This window comes from Dermacentor silvarum, chromosome 9 (assembly GCF_013339745.2).
Source record: "Dermacentor silvarum isolate Dsil-2018 chromosome 9, BIME_Dsil_1.4, whole genome shotgun sequence".
Classification (NCBI taxonomy): Eukaryota; Metazoa; Arthropoda; class Arachnida; order Ixodida; family Ixodidae; genus Dermacentor; species Dermacentor silvarum.
Window position 1 is genome coordinate 40,218,003 of NC_051162.1, and position 12,656 is coordinate 40,230,658.

The following is a 12,656-nucleotide window of genomic DNA, read 5'->3' on the forward strand; positions in this document are numbered from 1 at the left end:
TCCTGCCACCTGGGGCAGGCAGGAGTATTTGCGGGGTGGTGGCCACCGCAGTTGCGGCAGTGGGCCGCGTTGGGGCAGCTGTCACCCTGCTCGTGAGACCTCCCACAATGACGGCAGCTGGATGGCGAGTCGCAGGAGGCAGCCACGTGCCCAAAGCGGCCACACTGCTGGCACTGCAGTGGACGCGGTCTGGACGGTCGCACCCTGAACCGGAGCTTGTAGAGGCTCACATGCTCAGGGGGGACCGGCCCCGCGAACCGGATGGTGATGGTGTTGGCCTCCCTGGTAGCAGCCAGCACTGGGACTCCCGACTCGATGGCCCCCAGCAGGTCCGCGTCTGCGGGGATGCCGTCGGCGCCGTGGACAAAACCAGTGCTCCTGCCTCGCTCGGCAGGCTGCCGGGCAGTCACCGGTATTCCCCGGAGCTCCGTGGTGGCCAGCAGCTCCTCCAAGCACCTCTGGGTGGTGGCGTCGGCGGCCACGATGTTGCGCCTGTGATTGACTCTCACAGCGGCAACACCTGGCCGCGCTGAGAGCACCGCCGCAAGAGAGAGGCGTGGTGCTCCTCTGAAAGTGCCACCCACCACAGATGGGCGGAAGAGGGCCGTGCCAATGACCGCGGGGTTCACCGGGATGGCAGCACTCACTGGTGCCCTTGCGCGGCGGCGATCGGCCTTGGACAGCACCAGCTGGAAGCCCTCAGCTGGTGGTGCATGGGTGGTTGGGGCCTCCTGTGCAGCAGCCTTTGCTGTGGGTGTGCCGGAGCCCGCCAGAGTGGGCCTCGGGGCCGGAGGGGCAGCAGGGGGGGAAGCCTGTTTGGGTGCAGAGCTTTTCCCCGCCTTCTTCTGCTTCTTGTTTTTCCCCTCCTGCCTCGGTAGAGTGTGGTGGGGGGGATCCTTCAGGAACCTCGCCGCTGGGTGGGCGAGGCCGTGCTGCGTCGGACCGGCTGGGGCTCTGTCTGCTCGGGGATCGTGCGCGAGCCCCAACGGCACAGACTCGGGCGCGTCACGAGCATCCGCCGTAGCAGACGACGCAGGAGAGCTCGCGCCAGCCTCACCGGCAGCCGGAGGAGCGACCGTGTTGATGCGCGCGCCCTCCCTCGGGGAGAGCGCGAAGGAGGCAGCGGACGACTCGCCGGGCGTCCGAGGGGCGGCGCTGGTGGTCGAGAGGAGCAGGAGAGCCGGCGCAGCCGGCGGATCGGCGGGGGCGCCATCTCGTGCCGCGGGCGATGACGAGGAGGCGGCTGAGTCCCCCGGGCGCCGGGAGATGGCGTCGCCGTCGTCCCTGCTCTCCGGGCAAGGTGGGGCGGTCGGCGGCGGCAGCTTGCGGCGACCGGTTTGCTCCTCCTCCTCGCTCTCTGCTTCGCGCATGCGTTTGCGCGAGGAGGAGGAGTCCATGGCCTCCTCGTCGTCGGATGGGGGCAGCGGGGTGCTCGCCATGGCAGCAATGGCGGCGTCCTGCTCCGAGGGGGGAAGGCTCGCTTGCGGGGAAGGTATAGCCGGCGCCACGTGTGTCTCGGTGACGGCGGGCGCGGCCGCGGCGGCAGCTGCTTGGGTGGTGGTGGCCTGTTTCTTTATCCACGCGTCCACGATCTCGGCGGCGCGCACCTCTAGTTCGCCTCGCTCACGCGACGCTTGTAGCGTCACGGGCACAAAGGTCGCGAGAGACGCGCTCGCACTTCGACGATGGCCCGCGCGCGGCGGGCGCTCTCCTGGCCTGCGGAAGCCCTCCATGCCGTTCGGCTCCGCAGTCAACACGCGAACCGCGCGTCACAGGGGGGCAAACACACTACACGCACGTCGCGCGCACAGCACCGACCACGCGATGCGCGCACGAGGCGGCACAGCCGGGGACGCGGCACAGATGTCGGGTTGGGAACGCCACTCGCGGAGCACAACACTGAAGCAAATCCACTCGTCGCACGATGCAAGCCCGCAGGGAACACACAGGGTTGCGCGTTGGGACGCGCAAATCGTGCGCGGCTGCAGGTGACGTCGCCGACGATGGTGAGCCACGCGGCTCGTGCAGCACACGCCGGGGCGATGTGCAGGCACGACCGCACGGGAGAAGAGCTAGGCGCGACTGGCGAGGCGAGGTCGTCGGAGCGAGACGCAACACAACCTCTCTCTTCGACAGTCAGGGCGAACTCCCGTCGCCGCGCGCCGAACGCTGTATGTGCGAGTGAAAGGGCGCGAGGGACGCGCGCTTTCACGGGGAGTGAACGCACGGCGGAGAACAAACGCGCGTTCTGCGCCGTGCTCGCTTAAGGGCTGCAGAAGTAGGCGTCTCTTTCCTCCTTTACAATCACCATATATGTAGAGCAAACGCGCCTTCTTCCGACGCGCGAGAGGCCGTGGGGGAGGGGGGGAGGGGGAGGGAAGGGAGGCGACGTTTAGCTGCGGCACCAAGTGCCTATTTATATCAGAGGCTCCGGCAACAGTCACCAACGCCGCACGCATTTTGAGCGAACGCGGGCAAAACGCCGACGGCGTCGACAACAGTTCTGCGTGTTGCCGGTGCTGCTGCATGTCCAAGTTTATACAGCTGATAAAGCTAATATCATTACTCCGTATAGCTCTCTACAAATTTGCTATCGCAATTGATGCTTCGCCTTTCAGGTGAAACTGCGACAACTTTTTATTGTGTACTACTCTACAAGGTAGAACAGCAGAGCGGTTCTGGCACTACACATTTTACGGCTTTGAGGGGAACCGGTAGAAATACAGATCGGAAAAATTGGCCCTCTTGTTCATGGCAATTCACCAAGCAACAATAACGGCGGTTAAGACACTTCGGGACAACGCGCATTTCGCCGTAGACGCCGGGTCCGCCTGCCTTGGCACGGTTTGCTAGATCAGAGTGCTTGCTTTCTATGACTTATGTTACAGGGGATAGCACACAAGGTCTTGTACACTTTTGCACATGACCACTTGCAAGCACTTTCGGAGTCCGAAAAACCACGCAGGAAAATCGACACGACACGCTAAGTAAGCGAGACTCGCGTTTCTCTATGGAGCGTCGTCGTATCTGTACTACTCACTGAATTTCTTTTGTAGCGTGAGCTACACTGGCCAAGGTTGAGCAGTTTCGCATGGCTCCAGGAAAGCCGTGCTGCGCATGCTCCAGGAGCAGTGACGTCACACTGCGCACAGCTGGCGCGCCGGAGCCGACGCGCGCTCCTCGCCGGTCTGCGCATTCCAGAGGAGTGACGGCATAGCCGCGGCAGACGCATTGGCGCCAGCACGTGGCCAGCTGTGCACCTCCGCTGTGCAGTAGTCAAGTCTAACGCTGCGCCGGAGCCGCTTGATAGCGCCTCTCATTTCGTACGTATGCGCAGAGGTATCAGTGGTGGTATACATATAGCGGTGCTATTGCCAGTGTGGTATAGCCATGCAGAAGGAGAGCGAAATTGCTGCTCAACAGCGCAGAAGAGCGGAGAAGCTTAACTCATCGGATCCCGAAGCAGTTGCCTAGCAATTAGCGCTTGAGCGCAGGAATAACGAACAGAAGAAGGCTAAACGTGCTGCGGAGACACTGGCGCAAAGCAAAGAACGTCTAGCAATGCGACGTTGCCAGGAGGCTCAGCGACGTGGCCGACCTGCTCAGCAGCAGCAGCAGCAGCAGCAGCAGCAGCAGCAGCAGCAAGACGCCGTCGATGACGTCACGGCTCGCCGATTGACTGACTATACGGTGAAACTTAGCGAAAGCGCCAGTGCGACTAGGACCTTCGAGACGGACTTCGCAAACAACCCGTTTGGATATGTGTGCGACGTGTGTGAAAGACTGTGGCACATGAAAGATTTGACGACGTTAAGTAGTGCCATGCGTGAAACGTTGAGTTTAGCGGCGCCGCCTGAGTGGGGTGAAACCGTGGCGCGGGTTTGTATAACGTGCAAGAATTTTTCTCGTTCAGCATAAGATTCTACTCTTTAGCGTTACCAATGGGTATCGTTACCCGCCCATGCCACCAGGTCTACCGGTTCTGAACGATGTGGCCGAAAGTTTACTTTCGACACGGATTCCCTTCGTTCAGATCCGTCGTCTAATGAACTGGAGGAATTGTCAGTTTAGCATTAAGGGACCATGTGTGTGTCATTGAAGCAGCAGTAAGCACGATAATCAAGCTAATCATAGACAACCAGGAAAGCTAAGAATAACCAGTTGAACCTTATCTCACGCTACGTATATCCTGGCATAGCCGAGCTAAGCCACTGCAAGATTTTCTGCAACCAGGTCTTCCACAGGGCGTTAAAAACGCCAGCCCGTTATCCCCATAGTTTGCATGAGTCGTGAACCACATTGAGAAACAGCGGAGCTGTTTAAACGTTTCGTTTCCCCTCGTAGCGTTCGCAAAAACTCGCCTAGCGAAGACGTCACTGTGCGCTGCCTAGCAACCACCTGCCACTGCTGCGCCTCGCTTCTCCTAGCTCCGGCAACGCACCTCTGCCGCCGCGCCAGCGATGACCTCACTGCGCGTTGCATAGCGCAGGTTGCATAGCGCAGGTTGCAACACCGACATCGCGTTCCAATGCAGACACCGCATTGCAAGGCAGATACCGCGTTCCAGCAGACCTGCTCCGTCAATGCAGTCATCCAGCAATCACCCAGCTTCGCCCTTGGCGCTGAGTCGTGCGCCCTAAAGGGATGCCGAAAATAGCGCATCTTCCTCTTCACAACCACAATCTCTCTCTCTATCCAGCTTCACCCAGCCATGTCATTGCTTCGCGCCGCAATTCTTGCTTTGCTTAGTCATGACAGCACTTTGTGAAGCTTGGCCATGATGTCACACTGATTATAAAGATCATGTCGCCGCGACGGCGACACACACAACTCTCGTAGACTTCGCACTGACTAAATGTAACATGGCACGGCCGAAGAAGTACAAGATACCCGAAGTATAAGCCGCTCAGCTGGAAGCTCGTCGTGCCGCCAGCCAAACTTAGTCGAACCTAGCAGAACTTAGCCGAGCCAAGGGAAACTGGGAGAAGGTAGGTGATCACCAGCTCCTCTGTTTCTCTAGCCTTGCACAATTTAGTGCAAGCTCCGCAAATTTTTTTTTTGCTGCCCACATTTGTGAGCCGATAAATTAGAGAAAAAATCGACTGGTCCTTGATACGTGTGCTATCAACATCATTCGGCACTACTCTACACTTACTTCTGAATACCTGCACATTATTTTGAATGAAACCCCTAATCAGAGATCATTACCATAAGATTGGCTAACTATCATGGAGACACCTGTGCTTAAGAAGCAGACAAGCGTGACCCAGGCAATTATGTACCTATGTACCTAATAAACACATGTTGTAAACTATTGGAGGTTATTGTCGCTACTCAATTATTCGACCCACCGGGGAGCATGTAACTTTTTTGTATTACCAGCACGGCTTTCGTAGAAACCTCCCGCCACCCAATCGAGTTACAAATTACCTATACAAGGCTTCGCCAGCGCAATAGACAACCGACTGCAGATTGATGCGACATTTCTTGTACTACCAAAGGCATTTGACTGTGTACCGCATACTATCATAATGGAAAGGCTTTGATTACTTCAACTACAGCAAACTCTCGAGGTTTGGATTCAAGCGTACTTGAATAACCGTGAGCAGCTTGTGCAAATAATTAGAGGGAAACCTAGAAACTAGCGTGTTTTGTTCGGTGTGTCATAGGTGTCAAAGTTGGAACCTCTTTGGTTTCACATCTATGTGATTGTCATTAGTTTCAGTATTTTACCAGTATAAGATATAATTTCATGTAGATGACTGTGCTATTTGTTCTGTTGTCAAAAAGTTACACATGCCAGCACACACTTATTAACAGCCTCTGTAAACTGCCGGACTGGTGCAACAAAATAAAAATTTAGCCGAAATTGTTTTTCTAAACAGTGCTAATGCGAATAGCAACGAAGCCAAAAGGCGTTATATTTTACACATATCTCATTACAGACCAAACACTTGATGATGATGATATGTGGTTTTTTGTGGAGCAAGGGCCAGGTATGGCCAAAGAGCGCCATGACTGATAATTCTGTGTTAAGCGCTGATTGATTAGTAGCGATGACAGGATGTAACATGGCTGCAAAGTGGCCTAAAATCAATCGCTATCGTAGAAGCGTAAAACGATATATAGTATAAAATTATGACAGTGATATGTGGAGTGGTCTATGGGTACTTAAATATGGTTCTTCTGTTAAATAATCAAGCTTAACACACAGCAGCAATCTCATCTAGTACATCCGTACTTATCGTTATCAAATGCAACAAAGCAATAAAAAAAAGATCTACGTACGATAAAGACGTCTTATTGAACTGTAAACTGCAAGTTCATTACTCCTCGTGCATCCATTCCTAGAATATGTTTCCATATTATGGAACCCGCACTCAGATGACAAAAGGCGATCAACTGTTTCTGTATGTTAGGAAAATTCAGACTGGTACCACTCGCCGTAATGTTGCCATGCTCAAGTTTTTATACTTCATATTTTACAACCATACAGGTTTGGCAAATTCCACATATATGTCTCATGACACACGCAGGTATCTTCGCGTTTCCCCCCCAAAGTATTGCGATGATTCTTCGCTCGATCAATAAATATCCTAACGGAAATCATTGCTTCCACTCACGAACGAAGACTGAAACCATCTACCTGAAGTGTTGTGGAATGCATCTTAGAAGATTCTTTTGAAAACGGTCACCGAACCCATCGCTTATAAACTCTCTCCCCCTTTGGCAGCGCTGCTACCTCCAGTAAGTAAACTATCATAGAAATAAAAACATTCCATAGTGCATGTGCATTTATTAGTTTTTATATTATTTTTTAGTTTTAAAGACATTGCGCTATAGCGTTTTTTACACCGCTGGTCACTGCGCGAGTAAATTCTTATTTTTTAGAGAAAAATACCTTTTTGCCGCATCTTCAGCCGCACGCCGGCGTTAGGGTCAGCGTAGGAAATACAATGTCTGCATCCACTTCTGAGCTGTCAACTGTAGCACGACTCAAACAATCCCTAATTAACGATATGTAACGGTCCTCTCCAGTCTGTGATTGTAATTCTGAAGATGTTATGCCACCTTTTTTGTCAAGTGCGTCTTCACTATAGTTCAAAGTCTGCGTAAATACGTACCACAGTGTGTCCGTAACTGTAGTGTTGCCCTCGGACTAGGCCTGGGGGCAGCGTATCCATAGAAACAGGGAATACGCGGCAGTCTGGGAAACTGCTGACGGAGTAGGAGAGGTGTGCGATGGAGATGAACAGTGATGGGGTGAAGACTGTCCTGCAAAAGCATGGTGATAAAGAGAACAACTTGGTTTCAATGAGTAAAGGTATAACGAATGGAAATGTACACGAATGTTGCAAAAAAAGAACACAGACCTGTTTTTCTTTAGAGTTACTACAGAAACCATGAGGTGTTCCGTTATTTTCTTTAGGGTGACGCGTCGAGCGTTGTGCTGCATGTCATGAGTGTTGCAGTTCCCGCCAAGTTATTGCACAATTTGGCCTTTTCTAGCTCTAGCAACAGTTTCTTCAATTTTAAATGCACAACAATTTGATCGGTTTCAAGCTAAGGCTTCTTTATCAAGTGACAACACCATTACAGATTGTTCGTTGATTAAAGTTAGCTGGTGCTATTGACTAGCCCAATAATTTAAGCTGTGTTAGGTTGAAGTGCAGAGTTACACGCCCCCTTCAGTCCCCTACCGCCGGTGCCTTCAGCGCGACGGGGGCAAGGAAAAGCGCATCCCACTCCCTCTGTACTTTCCTCCCTAGCATGCGCGAGGTACAGCCATACGCAAAAAGAGACCAACCTCAAGACACCATATACTATCCCGGCAGAAAAACCGCACACCATAAATTGTGCCAAGGCCGATAAGGTGAACAGAAAAAAACACAAATCAGCCGAAGTAACGCTTACATAGACATTCGGCAGAAAGAACACCTGCGAATTCCCCTTTTGATTTGGCAATTAGAGTTATTTAGTATAATTGTTTCTACTGATTCACACTACTTAATTGCCAATGTGCAATCGCGTTGGAGAGAATGTCGCCTTGCCTGGCCTCTTTCTTGACAGGTATCTTACAGTTATCTACCTTTCTTCTGGAGTATAAAGGCAGATGTTAAGTCTCTATAGACATTTATTAAGATATTTACGTATGTTTTCTCTTCTCTTTCATTAGGCAATGCCTTCATGACTGCTGGTATATCTAATGAATCCAATTACTTTTCAATACCTATGATGTCCAGAAAAGTGGTCGGTTGTACTCCGCAGATTTCTCAACTAACTGATTGAAGACATGGACATCATTCATTGCCGACTATTCCTTCCTGAATTCAGCCTGTTCTCATGATTTATTGAAGTCACGTGTAGCCCTGACTTTTTTGGAGATCACCTCAGTGAGTATTTTATGCAATACTGTTAGCACGGTCCCCCTCTCTAATGCGCCTACAGTTTTTATATTCTTTAATGTGTCTCTTCGTATAGATCAGTTTTTAAATTTTGTAATGTTGCACCTATCTAAGATAAGCATAATGTCTGCATTCTTGCAACTATCTGCTCTGAGCCACTGCTTATAAAGTGGTGCAAGTTTTTCAGTAATAATAATCCCTGCATTTTCGGGGAACTCGACTTTATTTCCATATTCTCCAGTTCTGACCCTTTTCTCAAAGACATGCCTTAAAAAGCCACTCTAACTTCATCGCTAGTCACACATGGGGTTTCTGTATCCTATTTCTTATCGAGGCTGGTCTGGGTACTGTGTAGGTCAGTATAAGGACCTCTGCTGCCTTTATTATATCATCAAAATTGCTGATGACATTACCGTGTACACTTCACTGCATATACTTCGCTATTTCCTATGGCTAGTTTCCTTGTGATTGATTTCATGCTCCCCTTTATTTTATAATGCTTTCACAATCTTTGCGACGTTGTAATTTGGAATATCGCTTATTTTTTTCTTGTTTATCAGCTTGGACACTTCAGCGAATTCTATCGAACTTGTTGAGTTAGACACTTTCATGTTTCATCGTTTTCTCTACTTCATGGGTTTGTTGTTATTCGGGAGAGCTTACCTACTTGTTGCCTGGGTGCCTTATTCTCCCACTTAAATTGCTGTTCCTGAAATGACTGTGCTTACCGTTTTGTTTATATGCTGCATATTTGTTTGCCAGCACCATTCAGGGTTTATCTGCTTTTCCGCTCACTGGCGTTGATGCCCACGTTCCCTCAAACTCATGGACGCTAACGCTTGTCCACAGTTGCGTCTATTCACACCCTTCGTCACTCGGCGATGCTGCACCTGATGCCAATAAAATAATTGTGAAGCTTGTAGAAATGAATATATGCGTGAGTGAGCAATGCCGACCTATTTTGAGGGCCTTTATAGCCTCGGAAGAAGTCGTGTCTGTAAGGAGCTTTCACAATCTTTGCGACGTTCATCAAGAACACTGGGCAGCAGCGTTTCTCGGTTGTTAGAATGAAAGTTGTGGCGCGTTGCGACGCGTTAATGGTGCCCGTATTTCTCGTTCTAGTTTTTCTCCCTCCTCTATTTCTATCACCTCTTATTCCCGTTGCCTTTTCCCCCGCAGCGCAGCCGACCGGTACTTACAGTGGTTAACCTTCCTGTCTATCCCTCCATTTTTTTCTCCTCTCCTTTTTAATTCGATTTGACTGCACAGATTTTTAGTTTCTGGATACGGCTGCACAATATTGTGTGCTTTTATTCATGTTTTTTTATTATTAGGGTAGCTTGCAAGATTCCGTCGGTTGTCTGCACACTCGAAGAGTTTATGGGCGTAAGCTCTGCAAGTAAATTCAGTTCCATGTTGGTGCGGTTTCTGTCTGGCTGTTCATTTTCTTGCCTGTTCCAGAACACGTCTTAACAGCTGTGCACCAAACGACCCGAGATTGCACTTTGCTATTAAAACAACAGCCGCGCTGGTAACAGTCGCAGTGATAGCCACTTGTCATGAATCAAGAGCGACCTCGGAAATTTACTGCACGTCCACGCGTACCTGGGAAGACCTGTCCTGGAATGTGATTTCATTCGCATTTCGATATAAATACGTTACGTAACCGCGAAATCCATAACGCACGTTACCAAGTCTTTTTTTATGGATTTGCCTGCTCTACTGGTTACGGAAAATTCCATCAGGCGAATCCCACAAACTAGTTGTTCGGTATCTAGCATAGTCTATTATCTAAAGTGACCTATAGTTTAACATTGAACAACTTACAGCTAGACACGTATTATAGCTTAGTGTGGTCCTTTCAGTCTGACTCACTTCATCAATTGCACAATGGTGTAGTCACCCGGTGTGTCCAGAGACAAGCCCAAGACGTAGTGCGATGGCCTTGTGGCTGCGTTATTCGGTTTCAGGTGAAGGTGAACAGCCTGGTAGCAGAAAACACAGTAAAGAATTAACATCCTATTTCATAGGATAATTGTGTTATCGCTGCTGCTTCGCAAGATCCACATGTGGCTTGTTGCACAAATTTCTACCGAGTGTGTTGTTTGTAGACAGCCATTAAAACGCATAATTACCAGGCAGGTCTATAGCAAATGCATCAAATAGAGTACATAGATTTCTACTAGAACTACACTTAAAGGGTTTCATTCAAGAGCAGCACATGCCTAGTTATTTCACGGCGCCACTCATTTACAAGTCTAACTGCGGTGCTTTGACTCTGCCTATCTCAACAGGTTCGACTCGACAGCACCAGCAAAATTTAAATTGATTTTTTTATATAGAAGTTGGACACACACACTGTCACATGTCCGCTGATCCAAAGTGCCATTAAAGACTTTCATTAAAGATGGACACATAACCAGCGACCAAAGTTGGCGCGAAGAGGTTAGAGGTTAGGGCAGACATCGAAGAGGTTAGGGCAGACAAGGTGACATTCACAAATAATACTCAACACATTAAAAAGGCACAATTACTTATAAAGTAATATTGCTGCATGTAACCGGCTTCATACCAGGGAGGCGTTTGACACACTAGATGGCGCTGATAGTTTACGCATTGTCAGTTGGATGTTGTAACAAAGCTTCAGTGGGGTTCAATCATGTGGCATAGTGGAACCAAATAGGTTCCCATGAATACACTGAAAACTAAATAAAGAACCACACGGATGAAGTGGTCATATCTTTTGTGTTCACGGTGGTGCGTGTGATTGCTCCATACTATACGTAGCAATACCAGTGCCCTTTCGTCTGACCGGCAAGTGGTTTTTATGTTACACGCAGACGTGCTGTCGCAAAAGCACATTTTCGCGGATGTTACTGTCAGTGTGTCTAGCAGAGGTGGCGGAAGAAAAAAAATAATCTGGAAGACACGCATTGCGGGAACGTGCATCAGCTGTGCTTTGGCGTCCACTGGGCCACCGGGGCCTTGCAACGTCATCTACGTCATGCGACCGCGACCACTAGAGACCACAGCATCTATGTCCGTTGTACACCAGGAAGCAAACTTCGCTTTAATGAACAATGTTCGTGTAGGGGGCTGAGAGGAAGGGTCTCTGCCAACTGCGTAACGAATAACCATAGAATGAGAAGCCTTAGCTTTGTGTGGCGGTCCCGATTCGCTCGCACTGTTGCGAACTTTTTTCGGGCGGCTCGCTAAATCAAGACACAGAAGACGCGAAATTTTCTACTTTAAATAATAAGGGCTCTTTCGAGCACTACAAAATAAGCTACTGCAACGTAACTCCTAACGAAAGGCTTTAGGTCCGTCCTGTGTCCGTGCATGCGATAAATAAATCTATCTACAAAACAACGAATGACCAGAGGTGAACTTTTAGGTGCGAAGCACCTTATGCGCTCGGGCTGTTGGCGTCTCCTGTCGTCGTCGTCATAGTGACGGTAAGCAAGCGGCTCCTATACTCGCGCTCGGCACGCGCTCGTGCCACTCCTCCCGCGTTCGTCGTTGTCATCTTCCACAGCTGTCTGCATGACCGCTCATCGTTCCAGCGTAGATAATTCACTTTTCTTCTGTCGTCGTAATGGGGAGGCCGCTTTTACGGGGTTATGAGCCATTGCTTAAGGCATAATGGGCCCATTAGCGGTGCATGATTGCATGCTTCGCACCTCCCCAGGTTTCACGTTAGTGGAGCTGCATTTCGCTCAAAGGTTCACTTGACACTTACACATACATTCGCTTCTTCCATGTCGGCGTTTAAGGAAGATAACTATAGTTAAAAAAGAAGGAAGGAAGTCGACGTGGTAAACCAATGTCTAGCGCCTCTTGTGTAGGCCGCATTATAAATGTATTCTCATTTGCTTTTAACGTAGCTTTAATTAAAATAGTCCCAAGTACTACGGTCATATCGCATGAACAAAAACGCTGTGCTATATGCTTTTGTCGAGTCATCATAGATATCCTCTACTGCGTCGTCTCTGACCAATGCGTCTGTCATCGTGGCATCTGCTTTCGTCCCTTGGTTCATAAATGAAAAGAAATAGAACGAAAGCCCACAGAATGTGAGCTACGGCAGACTTGTAGGCAGTAAAATATAAACGAACAATCGTTAGAGAAGTGCAATGCAGATCCCAAATGTAGAATAAAACGCTATCGTTTTTTTTAAATAAAAAAACTCGGGTGGTGTTTTCGGGTGAGTAAGTGGAACGCCAACCTTGAACTGATCGTCACTGCGACATT